The sequence below is a fragment of the Prionailurus bengalensis genome, chromosome D1, assembly GCF_016509475.1.
Source record: "Prionailurus bengalensis isolate Pbe53 chromosome D1, Fcat_Pben_1.1_paternal_pri, whole genome shotgun sequence".
In the NCBI taxonomy this organism is placed as follows: Eukaryota; Metazoa; Chordata; class Mammalia; order Carnivora; family Felidae; genus Prionailurus; species Prionailurus bengalensis.
In genome coordinates this window covers 43,821,102-43,845,834 of record NC_057346.1, presented here as the reverse complement: position 1 = coordinate 43,845,834, position 24,733 = coordinate 43,821,102, and the positions used below count along the sequence as shown (strand labels likewise).

At 37.8% G+C, this 24,733-nt stretch overlaps 1 protein-coding gene across 1 annotated transcript in view; it reads left to right on the top strand.

Moving 5' to 3' along the window:
• The window catches only part of TYR (tyrosinase), a 106,075-nt gene that overhangs the window by 68,738 nt on the left and 12,604 nt on the right, over nucleotides 1–24,733 (top strand). The window lies entirely within an intron of this gene.

Here is a 24,733-nt window from a genome sequence, read left to right as displayed (position 1 = left end):
ACTATTTAAACCTCTATCACTGATAAAGAAATGCCAAGCAGACTACCTAAAACTCTATTACCTGAAACTCAGAACCCATTTGTCCCTGAACCATAGAATTCACACTAAATTAGGCTCTTGTGTAAAAAACAATTTGTAAATAGCACCAAATATGACTAAAGTATGCAATGTAGCTAGATTTGGGGTGGGGGGAATCATTCATATGAAGAGTTGGAGTTGAAATAGGACCAAGGAGACAAACTTTGATAGCATCTTATTGTTGCTGCATTTTCTGCAGTGGTGGACTAAGGGTCTGGTATTTTGTTTCTTGTTTGGCTTTTTTTAGTATTTTTCCATTATCTCGTCTTGTTTTGTTTTGTTTTGTTTTGTTTTGTTTTGTTTTCTGGAAGAGTCAATTGAAATGGGGGAGCCTACCCAGCATTACTGTCTTAGGTCTGGAACTCATCGTTTAAAGCTAGAACCTCCTTAGTGTTGCTAGCACATGTGGAATACAACTGCTGCACAGTTTTAGAGAAGCAAATACTATTCTGCCAACCAGGGCCTAAATACACTGTGAAAAGGGATTAAGTGGAAGATGGCGGCTAGGAGGACGCTGGGCTCACCGCGTCCTGCTGATCACTTAGATTCCACCTACACCTGCCTAAATAACCCAGAAAACTACCAGAAGACTAGCAGAACAGAGTCTCTGGAGCAAAGTGCAGACGAGAGGCCCATGGAAGAGGGTAGGAAGGGCGGCAAGGCGGTGCACGCTACATGGACTGGCGGGAGGGACCTGGGGCTGAGGGGCGGCCTGCCGGCCAAGCAGAGCCCCGGAGTCTGGCTTGCAAAAGAAGAGGGGCCAGACAGAGTGTGTTCTGCCAGCAAGTGACACTGATATCTGGAAGCTAACAGCTCTGCTCGGAGAACGGGAGGGCTGGAGGACAACAGGAGGGAGAGTTGTTGAGCCCTGGATGACAGAGCTCAGCTTGGCAGGGAACAAAGGTGCTTGCCAGCACAATCTCCCTCGCCCATCCCCCAGCCAAAATCCCAAAAGAACCAGTTCCTGCCAGGGAACTTGCTTGCACCACGCAAACACCCAACGCTGTGCTTCTGCGGATCCATTCTTCCAGCGGTGGGTCTGACTCCCTCCCCGTGCCACAGGGCCCCTCCCAAAGCGGATCACTGAAGGAAAATCGAGCTAAGCCTACCCCTCCCACCCCTGTACACCTTGCCGATCCACCCCAGCTAATAAGCCAGATCCCCAGCACCACAAGCCTGGCAATGTGCAAGTAGCCCAGACGGGCCAAGCCACCCCACAGTGAATCTTACCTCTAGGAGAGGGGAAGAGAAGGCACATACCAGTCTGACTGTGGCCCCAGCGGTGGGCTGGGGGCAGACATCAGGTCTGAATGCGGCCCCACCCACCAACTCCAGTTATACACCACAGCACAGGGGAAGTGCCCTGCAGGTCCACACCACTCTAGGGACTATCCAAAACAACCAAATGGAAGAATTCCCCTCAAAAGCATCTCCAGAAAATAATAACAGCTAATGAACTAATCAAAAAGGATTTAAATAATATAACAGAAAGTGAATTTAGAATAATAGTCATAAAATTAATTGCTGGGCTTGAAAACAGTATAGAGGACAGCAGAGAATCTCTTGCTACAGAGATCAAGATACTAAGGAACAGCCAGGGGGAGCTAAAAAAATGCTATTAATAGGCTGCAAAATAAAATGGAGATGACCACGGCTCGGATTGAAGAGGCAGAGGAAAGAATAGGTGAACTAGAAGATAAAATTATGGAAAAAGAAGAAGCTGAGAAAAAGAGACAAAAAAATCCAGGAGTATGAGGGGAAAATTAGAGAACTAAGTGATGCACTAAAGAGAAATAATCTACGCATAATTGGTATTCCAGAGGAGGAAGAGAGAGAGAAAGGTGCTGAAGGTGTACTTGAAGAAATCACATCTGAGAACTTCCCTAATCTGGGGAAGGAAAAAGGCATTGAAATCCAAGAGGCACAGAGAACTCCCTTCAGACGTAACTTGAATCGATCTTCTGCACGACATATCATAGTGAAACTGGCAAAATACAAGGATAAAGAGAGAATTCTGAAAGCAGCTAGAGATAAATGTGCTCTAACATATAAAGGGAGACCTATAAGACTCGTGACTGATCTCTCTACTGAAACTTGGCAGGTCAGAAAGGAATGGCAGGAGATCTTCAATGTGATGAACAGAAAAAATATGCAGCCGAAAATCCTTTATCCAGCAAGTCTGTCATTTAGAATAGAAGGAAAGATAAAGGTCTTCCCAAACAAATAAAAACTGAAGGAATTCATCACCACTAAACCAGCCCTACAAGAGATCCTCAGGGGGATCCTGTGGGACAAAGTACCAGAGACATCACTACAAGCATGAAACCTACAGACATCAAAATGACTCTAAACCCATATCTTTCCATAATAACACTGAATGTAAATGGACTAAATGTGTCAACCAAAAGACATAGGGTATCAGAATGGATAAAAAAACAAGACCCATCTATTTGCTGTCTACAAGAGACTCATTTTAGACCTGAGAACACCTTCAGATTGAGAGTGAGGGGATGGAGAACTATTTATCATGCCACTGGAAGTCAGAAGAAAGCTGGAGTAGCCATACTTATATCAGACAAACTAGACTTTAGGGGCTGTAACAAGAAAGGAAGAAGGGCATTATATAATAATCACAGGGTCTATCCATCAGGAAGAGCTAACAATTATAAATGTCTATGGCCGAATACCGGAGCCCCCAAATATATAAAAGAATTACTCACAAATATAAACAACCTTATTGATAAGAATGTAGTAATTGCAGGGGACTTTAACACTCCACTTACAGAAATGGATAGATCATCTAGACACACGGTCAATAAAGAAACAAGGGCCCTGAATGATACATTGGATCAGATGGACTTGACAGATATATTTAGAACTCTGCATCCCAAAGCAACAGAATATACTTGCTTCTCGAGTGCACATGGAACATTCTCCAAGATAGATCATATACCGGGTCACAAAGCAGCCCTTCATAAGTATACAAGAATTGAAATCATACCATGCATACTTTCAGACCACAATGCTATGAAGCTTGAAATCAACCACAGGAAAAAGTCTGGAAAACCTCCAAAAGCATGGAGGTTAAAGAACACCCTACTAAAGAATGAGTGGGTCAACCAGACAATTAGAGAAGAAATTAAAAAATATATGGAAACAAACGAAAATTAAAATACAACAATCCAAATGTTTTGGGATGCAGCGAAGACAGTCCTGAGAGGAAAATACATTGCAATCCAGGCCTATCTCAAGAAACAAGAAAAATCCCAAATACAAAATCTGATAGCACACCTAAAGGAAATAGAAGCAGAACAGCAAAGACAGCCTAAATCCAGCAGAAGAAGAGAAATAATAAAGATCAGAGCAGAAATAAACAATATAGAATCTAAAAAAACTGTAGAGCAGATCAACGAAACCAAGAGTTGGTTTTTTGAAAAAATAAACAAAATTGATAAACCTCTAGCCAGGTTTCTCAAAAAGAAAAGGGAGAGGACCCAAATAGATAAAATCATGAATGAAAATGGAATTATTACAACCAATCCCTCAGAGATACAAGCAATTATCAGGGAATACTATGAAAAATTATATGCCAACAAACTGAACAACCTGGAAGAAATGGACAAATTCGTAAACACCCACACTCTTCCAAAACTCAATCAGGAGGAAAGAGAAAGCTTGAACAGACCCATAACCAGCAAAGAAATTGAATCAGTTATCAAAAATCTCCCAATAAGAGTCCAGGACCAGATGGCTTCCCAGGGGAGTTCTACCAGATGTTTAAAGCAGAGATAATTCCTATCCTTCTGGAGCTATTCCAAAAAATAGAAATGGAAGGAAAACTCCCAGACTCATTCTATGAAGCCAGTATGCCTTTGATTCCTAAACCAGACAGAGACCCAGTAAAAAAAGAGAACTACAGGCCAATATCCCTGATGAATATGGATGCAAAAATTCTCAATAAGATACTAGCAAATCGAATTCAACAGCATATAAAAAGAATTATTCACCATGATCAAGTGGGATTCATTCCTGGGCTGCAGGGCTCATTCAACATTCGCAAATCAATCAGTGTGATACATCACATTAATAAAAGAAAAGATAAGAACCATATGATCCTGTCAATTGATGCAGAAAAGGCATTTGACAAACTTCAGCACCCTCTCTTAATAAAAACCCTAGAGAAAGTCGGGATAGAAGGAACATACTTAAAGATCATAAAAGCCATTTATGTAAAGCCCACAGCTAACATCATCCTCAATGGGGAAAAACTGAGAGCTTTTTCCCTGAGATCAGGAACACGACAGGGATGCCCACTCTCACCGCTGTTGTTTAACATAGTGTTGGAAGTGCTAGCATCAGCAATCAGACAACAAAAGGAAATCAAAGGCATCAAAATTGGCAAAGAAGAAGTCAAGCTTTCACTTTTTTCAGATGACATGATATTATACATGGAAAATCTGATAGACTCCACCAAAAGTCTGCTAGAACAGATGCATGAATTTAGCAAAGTTGCAGGATACAAAATTAATGTACAGAAATCAGTTGCATTCTTATACACTAACAATGAAGCAACAGAAAGACAAATAAAGAAACTGATCCCATTCACAATTGCACCAAGAAGCATAAAATACCTAGGAATAAATCTAGCCAAAGATGCAAAAGATCTGTATGCTGAAAACTATAAAAAGCTTATGAAGGAAACTGAAGAAGATATAAAGAAATGGAAAGACATTCCCTGCTCATGGATTGGAAGAATAAATATTGTCAAAATGTCAATACTACCCAAAGCTATCTACACATTCAATGCAATCCCAGTCAAAACTGTACCAGCATTCTTCTCGAAACTAGAACAAGCAATCCTAAAATTTGTATGGAACCACAAAAGACCCCGAATAGCCAAAGTAATTTTGAAGAAGAAGACCAAAGCAGGAGGCATCACAATCCCAGACTTTAGCCTCTACTACAAAGCTGTCATCATCAAGACAGCATGGTATTGGCACAAAAACATACACATAGATCAATGGAATAGAATAGAAACCCCAGAACTAGACCCACAGACGTATGGCCAACTCATCTTTGACAAAGCAGGAAAGAACATCCAATGGAAAGAAGACAGTCTCTTTAACAAATGGTGCTGGGAGAACTGGACAGCAACATGCAGAAGAATGAAACTAAACCACTTTCTCACACCATTCACAAAACTAAACTCAAAATGGATAAAGGACCTAAGTGTGAGATAGGAAACCATCAAAACTCTAGAGGAGAAAGCAGGAAAAGACCTCTCCGACCTCAGCCGTAGCAATCTCTTACTCGACACATCCCCAAAGGCAAGGGAATTAAAAGCAAAAATGAACTACTGGGACCTCATGAAGATAAAAAGCTTCTGCACAGCAAAGGAAACAACCAACAAAACTAAAAGGCAACCAACGGAATGGGAAAAGATATTTGCAAATGACATATCGGACAAAGGGCGAGTATCCAAAATCTCTAAAGAGCTCACCAAACTCCACACCCGAAAAACAAATAACCCAGTGAAGAAATGGGCAGCAAACACACTTCTCTAAAGAAGACATCCAGATGGCCAACAGGCACATGAAAAGATGCTCAATGTCGCTCCTCATCAGGGAAATACAAATCAAAACCACACTCAGATATCACCTCACGCCAGTCAGAGTGGCCAAAATGAACAAATCAGGAGACTATAGATGCTGGCGAGGATGTGGAGAAACGGGAACCCTCTTGCACTGTTGGTGGGAATGCAAATTGGTGCAGCCACTCTGGAAAACAGTGTGGAGATTCCCCAGAAAATTAAAAATAGACCTACCCTATGACCCAGCAATAGCACTGCTAGGAATTTACCCAAGGGATACAGGAGTACTGATGCATAGGGGCACTTGTACCCCAATGTTTACAGCAGCACTCTCAACAATAGCCAAATTATGGAAAGAGCCTAAATGTCTATCAACTGATGAATGGATAAAGAAATTGTGGTTTATATACACAATGGGGTACTACATGGCAATGAGAAAGAATGAAATATGACCCTTTGTAGCAACGTGGATGGAACTGGAGAGTGTGATGCTAAGTGAAATAAGCCATACAAAGAAAGACAGATACCGTATGTTTTCACTCTTATGTGGATCCTGAGAAACTTAACAGAAACCCATGGGGGAGGGGAAGGAAAAAAAAAGAGGTTAGAGTGGAGAGGGCCAAAGCATAAGAGACTCTTAAAAACTGAGAACTGAGAGTTGATGGGGGGTGGGAGGGAGGGGAGGGTGGGTGATGGGTATTGAGGAGGGCACCTTTTGGGATGAGCACTACGTGTTGTATGGAAACCAATTTGACAATAAATTTCATATATTGAAAAAAAAATGAAATAGGACCAAGGAATGAGTTTTCAAGGCCTATGCATTTGAATAATCCAAAGTCAAACCAGAGTCCATTACATCCTTTTGAATGCTTGTGTTTAGATCCCTGGAGTCCCTGTCCAGGGCTTTACCTACCCATGGCCAGGACAATTTCCTAGACTCACCTTATCTGTGCCTCTACATCTTTGTCTCTAAACTGTCATTCTATTAATCTGTCAACATGTCTGCTGGTCAAACCTCAATATTATTTGGAACCTCTTATTTGGAACCTCTTAAAATATATTTCACTATTGTAATACTGAACCTCTCCTAATGTTATTTAAAACAATTCTCATTATTTAAACCTATTACCCTTTTGCTATGAGATCGTGGGTGTATTATATTAATTGATTTTTTGGATGCTAAACCAACCTTGAATTCTTGGAATAAATCTCACTTTTTTATTGTGTATAATTGTTTTTATATGTTGCTGAATTTTGTTTAGTAGAATTTTGTTGAGTATTTTAAATTTAAATTCATAATGAATGAAAATAAAAAAGGAAGTATATTCCATACAATAATGAGGGAAAAATAGTCAATAGAAACTGTTCCCAAAGGATTCTAGATGTTTTTTCTAGACAAATACTTTAATCAACTTTTTAAATATGTGCAATGAGCTAAAAACAAACAAACAAACAAAAAACACATGCATTACAAAGCTAAAGGAACGTATGAGAACAGTATCTTACTAAATAGAGAATATGAATAAAGAAATAGAAATTAAGAAGAATCAAATAGAAATTTGGAGGTGAAAATTTGGAGTTGAAAGGAGTTGAAATTTGGAACTGAAATAAAATATTAATGAGAAGACTTAGCATATTTGAGCCAGCTGAATAATCATTAAACTTGAAGATCATACAGTTGAGATTAATAAGTTTGAAAAATAGAGAGAAAAAGGAGTGTCTGGGTGGGTCAGTCAGTTAAGTGCCTGACTTCTGTTCAGGTCATGATCTCAGTTTGGGAGTTTGAGCTCCACATCAGGTTCCACGCTGATGCAGCAGAGCCTGCTTAAGTCTCTCTCTCTCTCTCTCTCTCTCTCTCTCTCTCTCTCTCAATCTCTCTCTGCCCCTCCCCCACTTGCACACACTTGCCTCTCCAAATATAAATAAATAAACTTTTAAAAAAGAAGAACAGAGAGAAAGAGAAAGAATAAAAAGAAACACAACCTAAGAGACTGGGGGATACAATCAAAGATATCAACAAATGAATAATAGAAGCCTCAGAAACAGAAGAAAGAGAGAAGGGAGCAGAAACAGTATTTGAGAAAAAATAGCCAAAACCTCCAGAATGTGGTGAAAAACACTAATTTATATCTACAAGTATTTCAACAAACTCAGAGTAGCGTAAATGCAAAAAGATCCACCAATAGACACATCATAGTAAAAGCCAAAGACAAGGAGAAAATCTAGAAAAAGCAAGAGAAGTAACCTATCACATAAAAAGGATCTCCAACAAAATTAAAGATTGACTTCCCATCAGAAACTATGAAAGCCAGAAAACAGAGGATTGACATATTCAAACTGCTGAAAGAAACTATTGTGAATGAAGAATTCTATGAAATAATTCTTCAAAAATGAAAGGGAAAGGCACCTAGGTGGCTCAGTTGCTTAAGCATCCAACTTCAGCTCAGGTAGTGATCTCACACTCTGTGAGTTTGAGCCCTGCATCAGGCTATGTGCTGACAGCTCAGAGGCTGGAGCCTGCTTCAGATTCTGTGTCTCCCTCTCTCTCTCTGCCCCTCCCCTGCTCATACTCTGTCTCTCTCTCAAAAATAAATAAACATTAAAAAAAATTTTTTAAATAAAAAATAAAATTAATAAAATAAAAAAATAAATAAAAATAAAATTAAATAAAAATAACAAAATTAAATTAAATTAAAAAAATAAAATAAATAAAATAAAATTAAGTTGGTATTAATTTGAAGTAGATTGTAAATGTCAGTAGTAATCCCCAGGGCAATCACTAAGAAAATAACATAAGCTAGCATACTAAAAGAAATGACAAAGGAATTAAAAGGGTAACCAGAAAATATATTGATCATAAAAGAGATTGGCAATGAAAGAATTGAGAAACAAAAAGACATAAGACAGCTATAGAAAAAAAATAGCAAAATGGCAGGAGTAAGGACTTCCTTATCAGTAATTACATTAAATGCACATAGAATGAGTTCTCTAATTAAAGGCAGAATGTGGCTAACTGGATAAAAAAAAAAATGACCTCAATATATGTTGTCTAAAAGTAACCCATTGTAAATACACAGACACAAATAGGTTGAAAATAAAAGGAAAAGAATTCATGGAAACAATAATGAAGAGAGACCTGGGATAGCTCTACAAATATCAGACAAAAAAAAAGACTTTAAAACAAAAATTATTAGTAGATACAAAAGAAGACATAATATAACAATAAAATGATCAATCAATCAAGAAGACATGACAATTATAAATATATATGTACCTAAGAACAGAGTAACAAAATACATGAAGCAAAAACTGACAAACTTGAAGGGAGAAACACACAATTTAACTCTAATGGATAGTTAATACCCCACTTTCAATAATGGATAGAATAACTAAACCAAACATCAGAGAAGAATAGAAGATTTTAAATATACTATATACCAATGAGACCTAGCAGACATATATTGAATATTCTACCCAATAGCAGAAAATGTACATTCTTCCCCAGTGCACATGGAATATTCTCTAGCATCAATCACATGTTAGACCATGTTAGACACGAGTCTTAAAACTTCTTAAAGATAAAAATGGTAGAATGTATGATCTCCAACCACAATAAAAAGAAATAAAAAATCAACAATAGAGATTTGGAAATGTTATAAATATATAGAAATTAAGCAACACACTCCTAAATAACCACTGGGTTAAAGAATAAATCACAAGAGAAATTAGAAAATACTCAAAGTTAAATTAAAACAAAAAAGAGGCACCTGGGTGGCTCAGTTGGTTAAGCATCAGACTCTTGATTTCAGCTTAGGTCATGAACTCGGTTTGTGAGATCAAGCCCTGCATCAGGCTCTGTACTGATAGCTCAGAGTCTGCTTCGATTCTCTCTCTGTCCTTCCCCTACTTGTTCGTTCTCTCTCTCTCTCTCTCTCTCTCTCTCTCTCTCTCTCTCTCAAAATAAATATTTAAAAATATTAAAACAAAACACACAAAAACATATGGGATGCAGGAAGAGTAGTGCTTTTATAGTTGTAAGTCACACATTAAAAAATAAGAAATATCACAAATTAATAACCCAGCCACCAACATTAGAAATTAGAAAAGGAAGAGGAAACTAAACTCAAATAAGGAGGAGGAAATAATAAAAATTAGACTGGAAATAGGAATAGGAATTAGTACTAGAGAGAATAGGAAAACAATGGAGAAAATCAACAAAAATTGATTCTTTGGAAAGATCAATAAAAACGATAAACCTTTAATTAAATTGGCCAATAAAAAAATAAGACTCAATTACCAAATTCAGGAATGAAAGAGGAGCACCTGGGTGGTTCAGTTGGTTAAACATCTGATTTTTAATGTCATCTCAGATCATGATCTCACAGTTGGAGAGTTTGAGATCCTGGTTGGGCTCTGCACTGACAACATGGAGTCTGCTTGGGATTCTCTTCTCTCTCTCTCTCTCTGCCCCTCCTCTGTTCACACAGGCTCTCTCTCTCAAAATAAATAAACTTTTAAATATAATTTAAAAAAATAAGATCAGGAATGAAAGAGAGGACGTTACTACTGAATTTGCAGAGGGAAAAATAGATTATGAGGGAACACTATGAACAACAAATTGTAGAGCAACAAATTAGCATTCTAGAAGAAATGGACAAATTCCTAGAAACACATAAATTACCAAAACTAACCCAAGAAGAAATAGAAAATGTGACCAGACCTATAACAAATAAAGATATTGGGATAGCAATTTTTTTAAAGAAAATCTGGGCATCTGGGTTGTTCAGTCAGTTATGCATCCAACTCTTGATTTTGTCTTAGGTCACGATCTCATGGTTTGTGGGAACAAGCTTCGCATCTGGCTCTGTGCTGACAATGCACAGCCTGCTTGGGATTCTCTCTCTCCTTCTCTCTTTGCCCTTCCCTCACTGGTGCATGTGCTCTCTTTCTCAAAATAAGTAAACATTAAAAAATTAAAAATTAAAAATAAATCCAAAAAAGAAAGTTTCAGGATCAAATGGCTTAACTCATGAATTCACCAAGCATTTAAAGAAGAACTAAACCAATCTAAGTCTTCCAAAAATGAGGAAACATTTACTAATTTATTCTGTGAGGCCAGTATTACCCTGATAGCAAAACCAGACAAAGCAATCACAGAAGAGAAAACTGCAGAATTATTATTATTATCATTGTTATTTTAGAGAGAGAGCGCCATTGGAGGAGAGGGGCAGAGGGAGAGAGAAAGAGAATCTTAAGAATATTATGCGAGGTTTGATCCCATGACCCTGGGATCATGCTCTGAACTGAAATCAAGAGTCAGACACTCAACTGATTGAGCCACCCAGGCACCCCAAAACTGTAGAATTATAAACTGCAGAATTTATATTACAAATATAAATGAAAAATCCTCAATAAAATCCTGGAAAAAAAGTCCAACACTATCTTATAAGGTTTAGACCATGGCCACATGGGATTTATTCTGGAGATGCAAGGTTAGTCCAACATATTAATATCATGAAAGGGAAAAAACACATGATTATTTCAATAAATGCATCAAAAGCCAACATTCTTTCATGAAAAAATAAACACTTATGAAACTAGGAATAAAAGGAAACTTTCTCAATTTGATGAAGAATATCTATGAAAATGTACACTTAATGGTTAAAAACTGAAATCATTTCCCCTAAGTTTGGGAACAAGACAAGTTTGTTTGCTCTTGCCACTTCTTTTATTTTTTTTTAACATTTATTTATTTTTGAGAGAGAAAGAAAGCATGAGCAGGGGAGGGGCAGAGAGAGAGGGAGACACAGAATCCGAAGCAGGCTCCAGGCTCTGAGCCATCAGCACAGAGCCCAACACAGGGCTTGAACCCACAAACTGTGAGCTGAAATCAAGAGTGAGACGCTCAACTGACTTAGACACACAAGGCCCCGCTCTTGCCCCTTCTATTTAGCATTATACTGGCAGTTTTAGCCAGGGCCATTAGGCAAGAAAAAGAATAAAAGTTGTCCAAACTGGAAAGGAAGTAAAACTACCTGTATGTGCAGATGGCATGATCTTTTATATAGAAAACCATAAAGAATCTATAAAGAAAGAAAAATTGGGGGTAGAGCTAATGAAAGAGTTCAGTAAAGTTGCAAGATACAAAATCAACATATAAAAATATTGTATTTCTATATACTAGCAATAAACAATCCAAAAGTGAAATTAAGAAAATAATTCCATTTGCAGTACCATCAAAAAGAATATAATACAAGACTTGTACACTGCAAACTACAAACCTTGGTTGGATGAAATTAATTAAAATCTGTATAAACAGAAAGATATCCCTGTTCATGAATTGGGAGACTTACTGTTAACATGTCAGCAGTCTGCAAATAAATCAATAGATTCAAAGCAATCTGTTGCGTGGCAAGTCAAAGGGCCATGATTTAAATGCCAGAGTGTATGATACTGTGTGAAATAAGTCAAACAGAGAAAGACACATACCATAATATCTAACTCATATGGGGAATCTATAAAACAAAATAAATGAATAAACAAACAAACAAACAAACCAACAAACAAACCAAAAACCAGAAGCAGACTCCTAAATACAGAGGAAAAACTGGTGGCTGCCAGAGAAGAGGGTGCTGGGGAGATGGGCTAAATAGATAAAGGGGAGTAGGAGGTAAAAACTTCCAGTTATAAAACAGGAGATTTTCCTGAATAAATGTTTCTTCATTTAAAACTTTCCAGAAATTTTAAATTGTTGGGAGTATTTTTCATAATTTTCACCACTTATGTTTGTTTCGTGAACCAGGTCCACGGAGCCTTACCTACTGCCCCTCAAGCAATGGAAATACAGAATCCTTTTATTTTTTTAATTAAACAACGGCACTTCTATATGCAAAACAGATACAGGTAGAACTGCTCTAATCGTGAGTGAGCCCATCTGGATGGCAAAGCCTCAAACACTGCTGTGACTCTAGGCTACCCATTTACCAACTCCTGGTTAGATGACACAATTCTTTCAGGTCCTAATATGTGTCATATCAATATGTGCATAATATGTGATTTCTACATCTATGAAGCCTTACGTCTCCTTTCTCAGGAAGAGCCTTTTTCTGAAATGCCATTTTCTTTCTGTTGCTTTAAAAAAAAAAAACAATCAAATACACTTCTCCTCCCTTCTCCCTCATATGAGTCCCCAGTAAACGACATTTATGTGTTTAGTGCATATTTTTTTTCAAGCTTCACTGATCTCTACATCAGTTTTGAGTGCAAATGCATTAATGAGGTAATCAAATCTCTGAGAAATTCTTGTATTTGTTGAGTGATTAGATCCAGTAATATTTTCTTAATAGCTAGAGATTCTCAAACATTTTGGACACAAAGAAAAAATGATAAAACCTCACTGACCCAGGCAAGTTCAACTTTCAAAAGGAAACAAGGAAATCCCAAGAATTTGGGACACGAGGGATAAATGGAATTACTAATCCTCACTGTCTAGAAGTATATAGAGTTGAGGGAAAGCCTTCAAACAGGAAATTCATTACTCTGGCCTTTGAGAAGAGAGGGGTTGTCAGCTGGGCCCATGGAAAGGTTTGTAAATATGGCTGCCCATGTCTGTTCTGTCTTTCAGAATTGCACACGCTCGCTCGCTCTCTCTCTTTCTCCCTCTCTCTGCCATGTGGCTGTGGATTGGAATGATATTCATGGCTCCTGTTTCCCTTGAAGTGCCCTAACAGCATCCTTCTCATTTCTTAAATTCTACTTCTAATCACTCGGGGGTAAACAGGTAATAAGTGATAACAAATTGGGACATTTTGAGAGATTCCAAAGTACCTACTGCCATAAACTCCTTGGTTTCGACCCCCACTCTTCCTGAGATTGTCTGTTTGCTCCTTTGATCTTCTACCCTCAGTTGTTCATGTTTTCTGAAGGGGTTTTACTAATGTCTCACCTTTCTATAGATCTTTCCTTAGCACAGAGTATGGGGATTCTTCCTTTCGTGTTTACTCTCCTCCCTTAACAAAGACCCAATACAAACAGAATAACAGATTTCTCCTTTGCCTAAAGTGACAATTTATATTTTTGACCAGATTGGGTGACACTCAGATTACTCATCTTTTTAAGAAATACATTTGCCATTTTTTCCCAATTGAATACAAAACTAGAGGAGTAGAAAAAAGACTTGAAAATAATGGCAGATAAAGATTTTTGACTACAGAAAGAATAAAAGGGGTTAGATGGGTATATAACTACCACTTTGGGGAAATATACACGGAAAATAATCTCTTTTTTTTTTTCAGTCTTTGATTCTTTTCATGAGCTACTATCTTCTACCAGTCAGAATCATTTGTCGTGATTAAGATGTCAGGTTTTCAGCTTCGGTTGAATTTGCTTTCTGAAGGATGTTTTACATTATCTTCTTTGTTCATTAGGCTAGAGTTGAACACATTATAATTTTTCTCATCTAAATTTCCAATGATGTCACTATTATTGCTCCATAAATTATTTGTGAATTTGTGTTCCGTATGTTTCTATAATTGTACATCATAAATATTCTTAGGCATACACGGAATATTTGCTGTTCACTGGAAAGAAGCATTTGAGCTCATACTGAATTTTTCTTCTGCCAGATGGCATTCCTGGTGTTCAAACATTTGTGACCTTCTTTTTTTTCTTGTTTCATTTACAGACATTACCTTCAGTTTCTCTTACATTGTTAGTTTAGGCCCTCGTTACTTAGCTACCCATGTGTGCTGTTGGTCCCTTGCCTCTAATCTCTCCAACAAAAATCCATCTTGGGCAACACTTCCATATACATCTCTCTATGCACAACCATTTTTTCACATCATTCACCTTCTCAAGTGGCAGCAGTAACTCTTATTGCCTATGGAATAAACTCAAACGCCTTATGCTAATACCCATAGATTTTTGGTGTTTTGTTCCTGTCTGTCCATTCTTCTCACTATGCCTTTTTTTTTTTTTAATCCATATGCACCAAATGAATGTATTCTTTTTTTTTTTTTTCACTAAATGTTCTGGAAAAGAGACAGAAACCCAGGAGATAATAGGCCAGGTATGAGTATTGAAGAATTGGCTCATGTCCTATTAATGATCCAAGGGGAAGAATGAGGTTCTTAGTGATTTTTATTAACAAGGACTCATAGAGCCTACAAGGAAAATAAAAGATATCCTATTCCAGTTGAGGAGTGGTAAGAATTGATTAATGGAATTATAGAACGTAGGGATCTTTAGGCTGTGAGGTAGGTTATTAGGTCAAGAAATAATTCCATAACTTCTCTGAATTTCCATCAAACAATACCAATTCCTTGTGAGGCTGAAAGCGTTAGAGGTGCATCTGAAGGGCCAGATGCCAAAATGGTAGTAATAATCCTTTTGTCTGGAGGAAAGGGCTTTCAATACAAATAAAGGAGTCTCTATCTGTGCAGGTAATAGATGTGTGGTGAATTCTCCACTGTAACCCTCAGAAGCAGGTAAAATCTGTAATGATTGGGGGAAAGTAGTGAGGCTGTTAACACCACATCAAAAGTAGATGCCTGAGGCCTAGAGACATGGTATTAAAAACACAATTTAGAGAGAAGATTGGAAACCACATAGCAATGCTGGGTTAGTCAAACAGTACTTATACTAATTTTGCCTACCTTGAACTTGTTTTACTGTTCTGGCCATTAATGATGACTTTAATTCTATAATACTTAAAGACACCTGTCCACATCAGATAAAGGTCCTAGAGCCTTGGCTAAAGGAAAAATACTATATATATATGGTATAAGTAGCTTACCTCCCTAAAGTTTGCTTAAGGGAAGGAGGGATTCTGCCTTTTGAGACATTTTATCTTGTACTTTACCATGTTACTTCCTATACTTGCCTGTGTGGGTAGATACTTAATAACTATTCATTAAATATATATTTGTAAAGTATATATGTATATTATATATTCTCATTCCCATGGGACAGATCCTAGACTCCTTCTGGAACAGTTATCAAGTATCTATTACTTGCCAACTGTGTACAGGCTCTACTTTACATTTTATGGATTTAGTAGTGAATAGATTAAGCTTTCATTTATTTTTAATGTTTTATTTTTATTTTGAGAGAGACAGAGTGAGCAGGGGAGGTGCAGAGAGAGAGAGAGAGAGAGAGAGAATCCCAAGCAGACTCTGCACTGTCAGCACAGAGCCTGATATGGGGCTCACTCTCACGAACCTCAAGATCATGACCTGGGCTGAAATCAAGGATCAGACACTTCACTGACTGAGCCACCCAGGCACCCCCTACTTTCATTTCTAATACAAAATTCCACAGGTTTTTTTCACTCACAAGCTCTTTTCCAGTATTCTTTCCCTTTTCCTGACTAAACTAGAAAATGGGCAAATCATGCAGGTTCATTCTGTTTGTTTGCAAAACATGCAGTTGACAGAACTTGTTATGTTGGAAAATGCCAAGTGGAGCAAACCTGAGTTTGATTCCTGCTGCTCCATTTATTAACCAAATGAATTGAAGAAGTTATTTAAACTCCTTTTTGCTTGTTTGCTCAGTTTTTGTGTGTTTTCTTATGAACACTGTGGTGAGGCAATGTTTTCTTAAGGCCAAGAACCTGTACTGCAGGGAGGTTGCCTGGCTTTGAAGCCTTGTTCTGCCACCTGCCACCTACTAGCTGTCTAACCATGGGCATGAGTCTTATCCTCTTCATGCTTTAGTTTTCCCATCTGTGAATAAGGATAATTGAGGAACTGAACATTCCTCATAGGATTGTTTTGTGAATTAGATGAGTTCCTATATGAGGAGTACCTCAAGCAGTACCTGGCATACAGTAAGTGTTGCATAAGCTAATTCTCATGACTGTTACTATTACTAATCCTCTCTAGCAGTATTGTTGGAGAAATAATATAATGTTTATTAAAATCCCCAGCAGCATGCCAGATATGTTAACACTTAATAAATGGGAATGATTACTGAATTGATTGGTTTTTTTCCCCATTATTTTATGAGCCTCCAAAGTATCATTATAATAAAGAATAGTAGGAAGTAATGGAAAAGTTGGTGTGAAATGAAGAGATATTTTGTAAGGAACAGGGGCAACATAGATCTCTTAAGAAAAGTCATGGCTGTCTGCATAAATAGAAGTTGTCTAATGCACTGTTGGTCCACCAATACATTATGATCTCCAGTAGATGGGAATCATATATGTTGACTTATTGTTATTTAGTATAATATATACTAATACACATATCCACTATAATATTTCTAAAATTCAAATTCAGTAATGGTCACTCCTTACCTAAAGTGCTTAGGTAGCAAGTTAACTCTCAGGATCAATCCAAACTACTTCCATCTCCCCCTGTGCCCTGGGTAGGCCTTTCACAACCTGACCTTCTCACCTTTCTGGTCTCACTCCTTATTAATCCTGCACCACTCTACATTCTACTCCCACACACCAAAAAGCCATTTTCAGTTTTCAATTACACCAGTGCCCAGGCTCCCTGTAGGTCTCTGCTTTGAATCCAAAGCCTCCAGGGTAATCTATTCATCCAGTTTCCATACCATCCCTGCTGTGAAGCTTTCCTGGACTCCCAACAGTTCCTTGCTCCTGTTGCAAGCCTATAGGTTTTATACACATGCCTCCAACAGCATCACTGCTGTTGAAATTTTACAAATCTCTTGGGGCGCCTGGGTGGCGCAGTTGGTTAAGCGTCCGACTTCAGCCAGGTCACGATCTCGCGGTCTGTGAGTTCGAGCCCCACGTCAGGCTCTGGGCTGATGGCTCAGAGCCTGGAGCCTGTTTCCAATTCTGTGTCTCCCTCTCTCTCTGCCCCTCCCCCGTTCATGCTCTGTCTCTCTCTGTCCCAAAAAATAAATAAACGTTGAAAAAAATTAAAAAAATTAAAAAAAAAGAAATTTTACGAATCTCTTCATTGCAACACGGAGTAAGATCCATGAGGAGAGGGATCATTCTGATAGACCATCCTTGGAGCTTGACAAGTAGTGGGTATAAGATATTAATATTAATACAATATGAACATTAATACAATAATTATAATTAATACAATATTTAGTGAATAAATAAATAGGCAATTTAGTGAAGAGGCAAGAGAAGCTGTAATGCCACCAATTCCCTGGGAAGAGCACTGAGAATCTGGAAGTCAATCAGTAATATCCATTGAAAGCCAAATGAAAAGCCTGCCCCATTGTGTGGGAGGGCTGGCCCTTCCGAATACTTCTTAGGGACCACTCTGAACAGCTATGGCCTGTGAGTGCAGCCTGACTCATTCAACCTGGGTGTAACTTCTGCCTAGTGCAGTGGCTCTCAGTCCCGGATGCACATTACAGTCACAGGGGGAGCATGGCAACTTGTTTTCAATCCTCTCTCAAAACTGATCATAGCAGGGGGCTTGTCACCTAATGACACCCTTAAATATTTATGGGAAAAAGAAAAAACAACCTCTGAAACAGCCTTTCTTAGACTTCTAGCTTTTTGGTTCTTTTTGGTTCGGTATCACCAATATTTTGGTTCTTACACTAAAATCCCTTCAAATTTCATCATTCGCTTAAGTGATTTTAATCTGTTTTTCACTCCCTTACACATGCCCCAAGGACTTGTCTGCCCTTTTCTCAACTAAGCTAAGAAGTTGTGGGGCATGTATTTAAAATTGCAGTTAGCCCCAGTTGAATTTCTTAGCTGTGGAACAGGCTTTTTTCACTTGCAGCTACGCATCCCTGACAATCTATGCTCTTAAAGTGTCCACTTCTTTTAAAAGTGTGATTTTTCAGTAAAACTTTCTAAATACTCCTTCAATGAGTTCTATTGTTAGGCAGGTGCATGAAGAAAAGAATCTCTGGGATACTGTTCTTTCAAACCCAGAGAGAGGATCCAAGATTTTAACAGGGGCCTCAGTGTAAGCAAGTCATGTGACTATTACCTGGTTACTTCCTTTGGGCCCCGAAAGTCAGCCACTGATTCATTTAATTATGCATTAATTAAACATGGTTATGTCAATTCCTTGCTTAAAATCCCCCAATGGCTTCTCATTCAGACTTTCTGCCTTTCTTAATATGTAGAAAGGCCCTATATGTAGTTTTGGTTTAGCTACAGGTACCCACACACATCCTTCCTTCCAGACCTTTTCAACTGCTTGCAGGGCCCCAAAAGCATACCCGCATTTCTTCATGTTTGTGCTTTATTCTTTCCTAAAGCACCCTTTCCCATTTATTACTTTGCCCAAACTTGTGCTATTCATTTTTCAAAACTTAGGTGTGAGTGATGGTTAATTTTATGTGTCAACTTAGTTAGGCCATGGTACCCAGCCATTTGGTCAAACATTCTAGACGTTTCTTTGAAGGTATTTTTAAAGATGATATTAATATTTACCCTGGTAGACTTTGAGTAAAGCAGATTACCCTCCATAATGTGGGTAGGCCTCATTCAAACCAGTTGAAGGCCTTCATAGGGAAAAAGTGACCTCCTCAAGCAAGAATAAATTGTGCTAGCAGACTCACTTTGGACTTTAACTGTGTCTCTTGCCTCAGTCTCTGGCCTGTCTGCCTACCCTGCAGATTTTGGGTTTGCCAAGTTTCTACAATCATATGAGACTCTCTCTCTCTCTTTCTCTCTCTCTCTCTCTCTCTCTCTCTCTCTCTCTCTCTTTCTTACTGTATCTGCCTCTATTTTTCTCTGTGTCTCTCTTTTTGTCTGTCTCTTTCTCTCTGTGTTTGTCTGTGTATACATACACACACACACACCCTGTTGGTTCTCTTTTTCCGGGGAACTCTAATACATCCCCCATCCTCCTCCAAATCAGATGCTATCTCCTCTTTCTTTGTTCTCCCAAGACATTAATGGCCCTGTTTCTCCCATGTCACTCCAACCATACTGTGCTGAGTGATTGATTAGAGTGAAACTCTTTTGAAGATGAGACTCCCCATTTGACTTTATATTCCCAGCACCTAACACAATGGTTATTACATGCTAGATACTGTGTTAACTGATGTTGATCAGTGAATAGCACCACCTACAGAAACATCCAACTCAAAACGATTAGCATCTCTTAGATTCCTCCTTTTCTCAGCTCTAACCTCTAACCACTAAATAAGTGATTCTTCATATATTTAATTCACATTCCTTTTGAGATTTTGATTTTAAAAAATTGGATTCTCTCCCAAGAAAACTATACAATTCCCACTAAATTTCACATATTTTTGGACTACACATACCCAGCCCACTTGTTAGATAGGCACTATGATGGACATTTAGTGTACAATGATCAACAAGACAACATCATAGCTTTCAGTGAGTTTCTCCTTATATTGCTAGAGAGTGACACATAATCAAATAATTACAACTTGATAAATTTAATAATCAAAGGAGAGAAACGTTAAGTCTGATCGCTGTTTTAAGAGAAGTAGCATTTGACCTAAGTCTTGCAGGAGCAAATGATGTAGTAGACAATAAATTTTAAGGAAACTTAAGTTCTTAGGAAATCCTTGGAAGGAAAATTCAGAAACAGAGTAATTACAGTTTTAATATCAATAGCAGCAATACTTCTTCTATACATCATTTGAAGTTGTTTTGCATATTTCAACATACTTAATATTTATAAGAATCGCTTTAGGTGAGTACTATTACCTATTGGTTTGCCAGGGCTCCCATAACATAGTACCACAGACTGGGTGTATTTGTTCCCCCCTCCAGACTAGAGTTTTGACTGGCTTGCTTGAGGCATCTCAAGCAGTGGTTCTCACAGACAGTGTGATGATCACTGCATCTGTCCTGGCCTTCCACAAAGATGACACTTGAGAAAAATAACCCCAGATTCTTTGATCTTTCCATTGTCTCATACTCCCATAACTTCACTTATTAACACAAGCTGATGGCTTCTCAATTTATATTTCCAGAGTAAATCTTACTCTGAAATCCAGACCCAAATATCCAGCTGTCCACCTGACATCTCCTTTAGAACGTTTCAAAAATATCTTCAAGCACAGTACATCAAAAATCATAATACTAATATTTCTTCCTCATGCCACACTTTCTCTCCAGTTGACTACATCCTTGGGAATAAAAAATATTTTGTCCTGGGGTACCTGATTGGCTCAATCAGGTAAGCATCTGATTCTTGATTTCAGCTCAGGTCATGATCTCACAGTTCATGAGATCAAGCCTTCATCCAGCTCTGCGCTGACAGTATGGAGACTGCTTGGGATTCTCCCTCTCCTTGTCTCTTTGCCCCTCCCTCTTTCTCTCTCTCTCAAAAATAAATAAACATTAAACAATTTTTTTAATGTTTATTTATATTTGAGAGAGACAGAGAGACAGAGAGACAGAGAGAAGGAGACACAGAATCCAAAGCAGGCTCCAGGCTCTGAGCTGTCAGCACAGAGCCCAATGCAGGGATCAAACCCACAAAAGGCAAGATCATGACTTGAGCCCAAGTCAGACACTTAACTGACTGAGCCACCCCAATGCCCCACATTAAACAATTTTTTAAAAACATTTTCTCCTGTGGAATAAGCCAGAAAACTTGGAGTCTTCTATGACACCTCATCACTCAGTATACCTACTTGGATAGTCACACACCATCTTTTTGCCTACACATCATTTTCTCTGTGATTTCATTCCTTGTTCCCTACACATCAACTCGTACTATCTTTTAGCCCCTTGTCCAGAATGCAATCTGTACAATCTTTAAAAAAAAAAAAAAAAGGGCGGGGGGCGCCTGGGTGGCTCAGTCGGTTAAGGGACCAACTTTGGCTCAGGTAATGATCTCATGGTTCATGGGTTCAAGCCCTGCATCAGGCTCTGTGCTAATAGCTCAGAGCCTGGAGCCTGCTTCAGATTCTGTGCCTAACTCTCTCTCTCTGAGCTTCCCCCACTCACATTTTGCCTGTTTCTTGTCTCTCAAAAATGAATAAAAATTTTTTTAAAAAAATTTTAAATGAAAATCTGTTCATGTTATACCTACCCCTGCCCCCACACACATACAAACAGTGACTTCTTGCCACTCATAGGAAAAAATACAAATATTTCTCACATGCCTTCTACTGCTTTTCATGATTTGCTCCCCACTTACCTCTCTAACCTGATCGCAAACTATTTTCTCCCTCCTCTCCATATACATATCAGCCAGTGCCTGGGACTTGCTATGTACTTTTCACTAAAAGTCCTTGGCAAATCCCCTTCTAGTCTTCAGAAACAGTCCACCATTTCTCTAAATATGCATTCTTCAGCTCTTGGTTAACAGACTATCAAAGGCTTTCCCAGAGACTAAAGACCAAATGAGGTCTCCTCATTAAATCTTGTTACCATGTGGCCTGCTTCATACTATTTTCCAGTCTGTAATTATCGATTTATTTTTAAATTACTGGTTAATATCTATCTCCACCCCTAGACTCTAAATACCACAAGGATGGAGAACTTCACCCAAAGTAATTTGGGGAATTTTATACCCTGCACAGAGTCAGTTTGTTATAGATGCTCAAAATATACATATTCATCTCTCTCTAAAATAGATGAATAAATGAATGAAGAAGTCTTTATTATACAGGTATATGTTACTTTTTGTTGCTGTGGTGGTGGTACTAAAGTAAATCTGTTCCTAAATATCCATCTCCATTAAGGTTTTCTTGTTAGTTGTATTTTTAAAAAATAAACTCTTGTTTTAAAATAGTTTTCTATTTATAAAAAATGTTACAAAGATAGAACAAAGTTCAACTATACTCCTCACCTATTTTTCCCTATTTTTAATATCTTACATTAGTATGGAATATTTGTCACAATTAGTGAAATAATATTGATCCATTATTAACCAAAGTCCATACTTTATTAAGATTACTTAATAGTTATTTAATATATATTTTTTGTTTCCGGACCCCACATAGGACACCGCATTATATTTAATCATCATGTCTCTTAGGCTCCTCTTGTCTGTGACAGGTTTTCAAACTTCGTTTTGTTTTGTTTTATGTTCAGTATACTAGAGGTTTATTGATAGATAAAATATACTTTCAGTTGCATTACATGCCTTGTAAACATATATTTCATGTTTATCTCAAGAATATTTTGCAGGTATATTAGATGACTATTATATAAACTGACTTAAGGAATTATATGCCACCTGCATTATGTATTCAGTGTATCTATTTTAATTATTCAACATTTTTCTGCATGGTAGACTTATGTATTTCCCCATGATATAAATTATGTATTCATGTATTCATACATGATATAAATTATGTATTCATTAATTTATATAATCATGGAGTCATCTATGTTTATTTTATACCTTGGGTTATAACCTAATACTACTTTATTTATTCTGTGGCTGAAATTTTTCCAGTTTTGGCCATTGGGAGTGATATCAGTGGGTTCCTCTGGTTCCTTTTATTGAAGAATATTTCTTTTGCTCTATTCACTTTTTATTTTCCTTCTGTTATTCCAATTGCATGTATGTTACCTCTTTGAAATGATCACACAGCTGTTGATTTTTTCCCCATTCTTTTTTTTCACTTTGCATTCTAGTTTGGGAATTTTCAATGTTTATTTATTTATTTATTTATTTATTTTTTATGAAATTTATTGACAAATTGGTTTCCATACAACACCCAGTGCTCATCCCAAAAGGTGCCCTCCTCAATACCCATCACCCACCCTCTCCTCCCTAGTTTGGGAATTTTCTATCTTCAAGCTCACTGATCCTTTCGTTAGCTGTGTCAACTCCATTGATGAGCACATTAAAAGGCATTTTTCCTTTCTGTTACATTGTTTTTTTTTCTAGCATTTCCTGTGAATCTTCCTTAGAGTCTTTCCACCTCTCTGCTTCACCATCCATCTGTTCTTGCACGTCCGTTACTTGTCTTGTTACAGCCCTTAATATGTTATTCATAACTATTTAAATTCCCTATGTGATAATTCCAATACCTTTCTCATATCTCAGTTAGGGTTTACTTTGCTTTGATTGCTTTGTCTCTTCAGGTTGTTATTTTCTTGCCTTTTGGCATGCCGTAATTTTTTATTGAAAGTCAGATATATTTTATTGAGTGATAGGAACTGAGGTAGACAGGCCTTTAATGTAAGGATTTATGTTAATCTGGCAAGGAGTTGGGCTGTGTTTAACTGCAGCTGTAGGTGCTGGAGGCTTTAAATTTCCATAGGTCTTCGTTCTTGTCCTCACTCTTGAGTTTGGGCTTTCCTGTATACTATTCCTCAGATACTGTCTGTCTTGTGGCTCTTTAAGCTGTAATCTCTGCATGATACTGGAGCTCTGTTGATTCATGGTAAAGTATTAAGGTGGGAGCATAGGTTGTGTTCTAAAATATTGTGATTAAAATCAATCTTTTACTTGGCCAGTGTCTTGGGGCTGTGACCTTCATGAGTGTTTCTCCAATGGTATAGCTTTTCTTTCCCTGTTTCCTGTTTCTTTGGTTACAGCATTCCCAATTTATTCCTTGAAACCCTGGCCAATGTAGCCTATGTTTTATTTCCCCTTAAATGAGACAGAAAAGCTGGAATCCCCTTCCTCTATCTGGGATAGGGCTTTGGTCATCATTTCTTCTGAATTAAACAGGTTTGTTATGGAGAAGGCTGAGGGCTTATTTCATAATGGTACTTCTCTGCAGTCATCTATGCAGCTTTGGGGTGACAGTTTGTCCAGTGACTTCATTCTCTCATGGCCCAAGAAAAGTTGTGGATTTTCCACTTGCCTAGCTTTTTCTTGCTAGACAAGAGGATGGGAGTGCCCAGGGTTTTTACATGTCAGACTTGAAACCAGAAATCTCATGTTACTTTTATACATAAAACATATCCTTTCTTGTTTGTATCCATGATCATCTGTACCTTTTCCTAATTCTAGAAAACTTTCTAGATATAGTTGATATAAATCTTTGGTAGGAAGATAAGGTCTTCTGAAAATGGCAGTGTGATTATCTAACCTAAGCATCAGAATTCCAATGTGAGTCATTTTAGACATGGTTTGATGAAATTAACTGAAGATGAGTACCACCGATGAAGAATCTAATCGAGATTAATACCTTCATTTTAAAAGGTTGATAAGGTGGGTG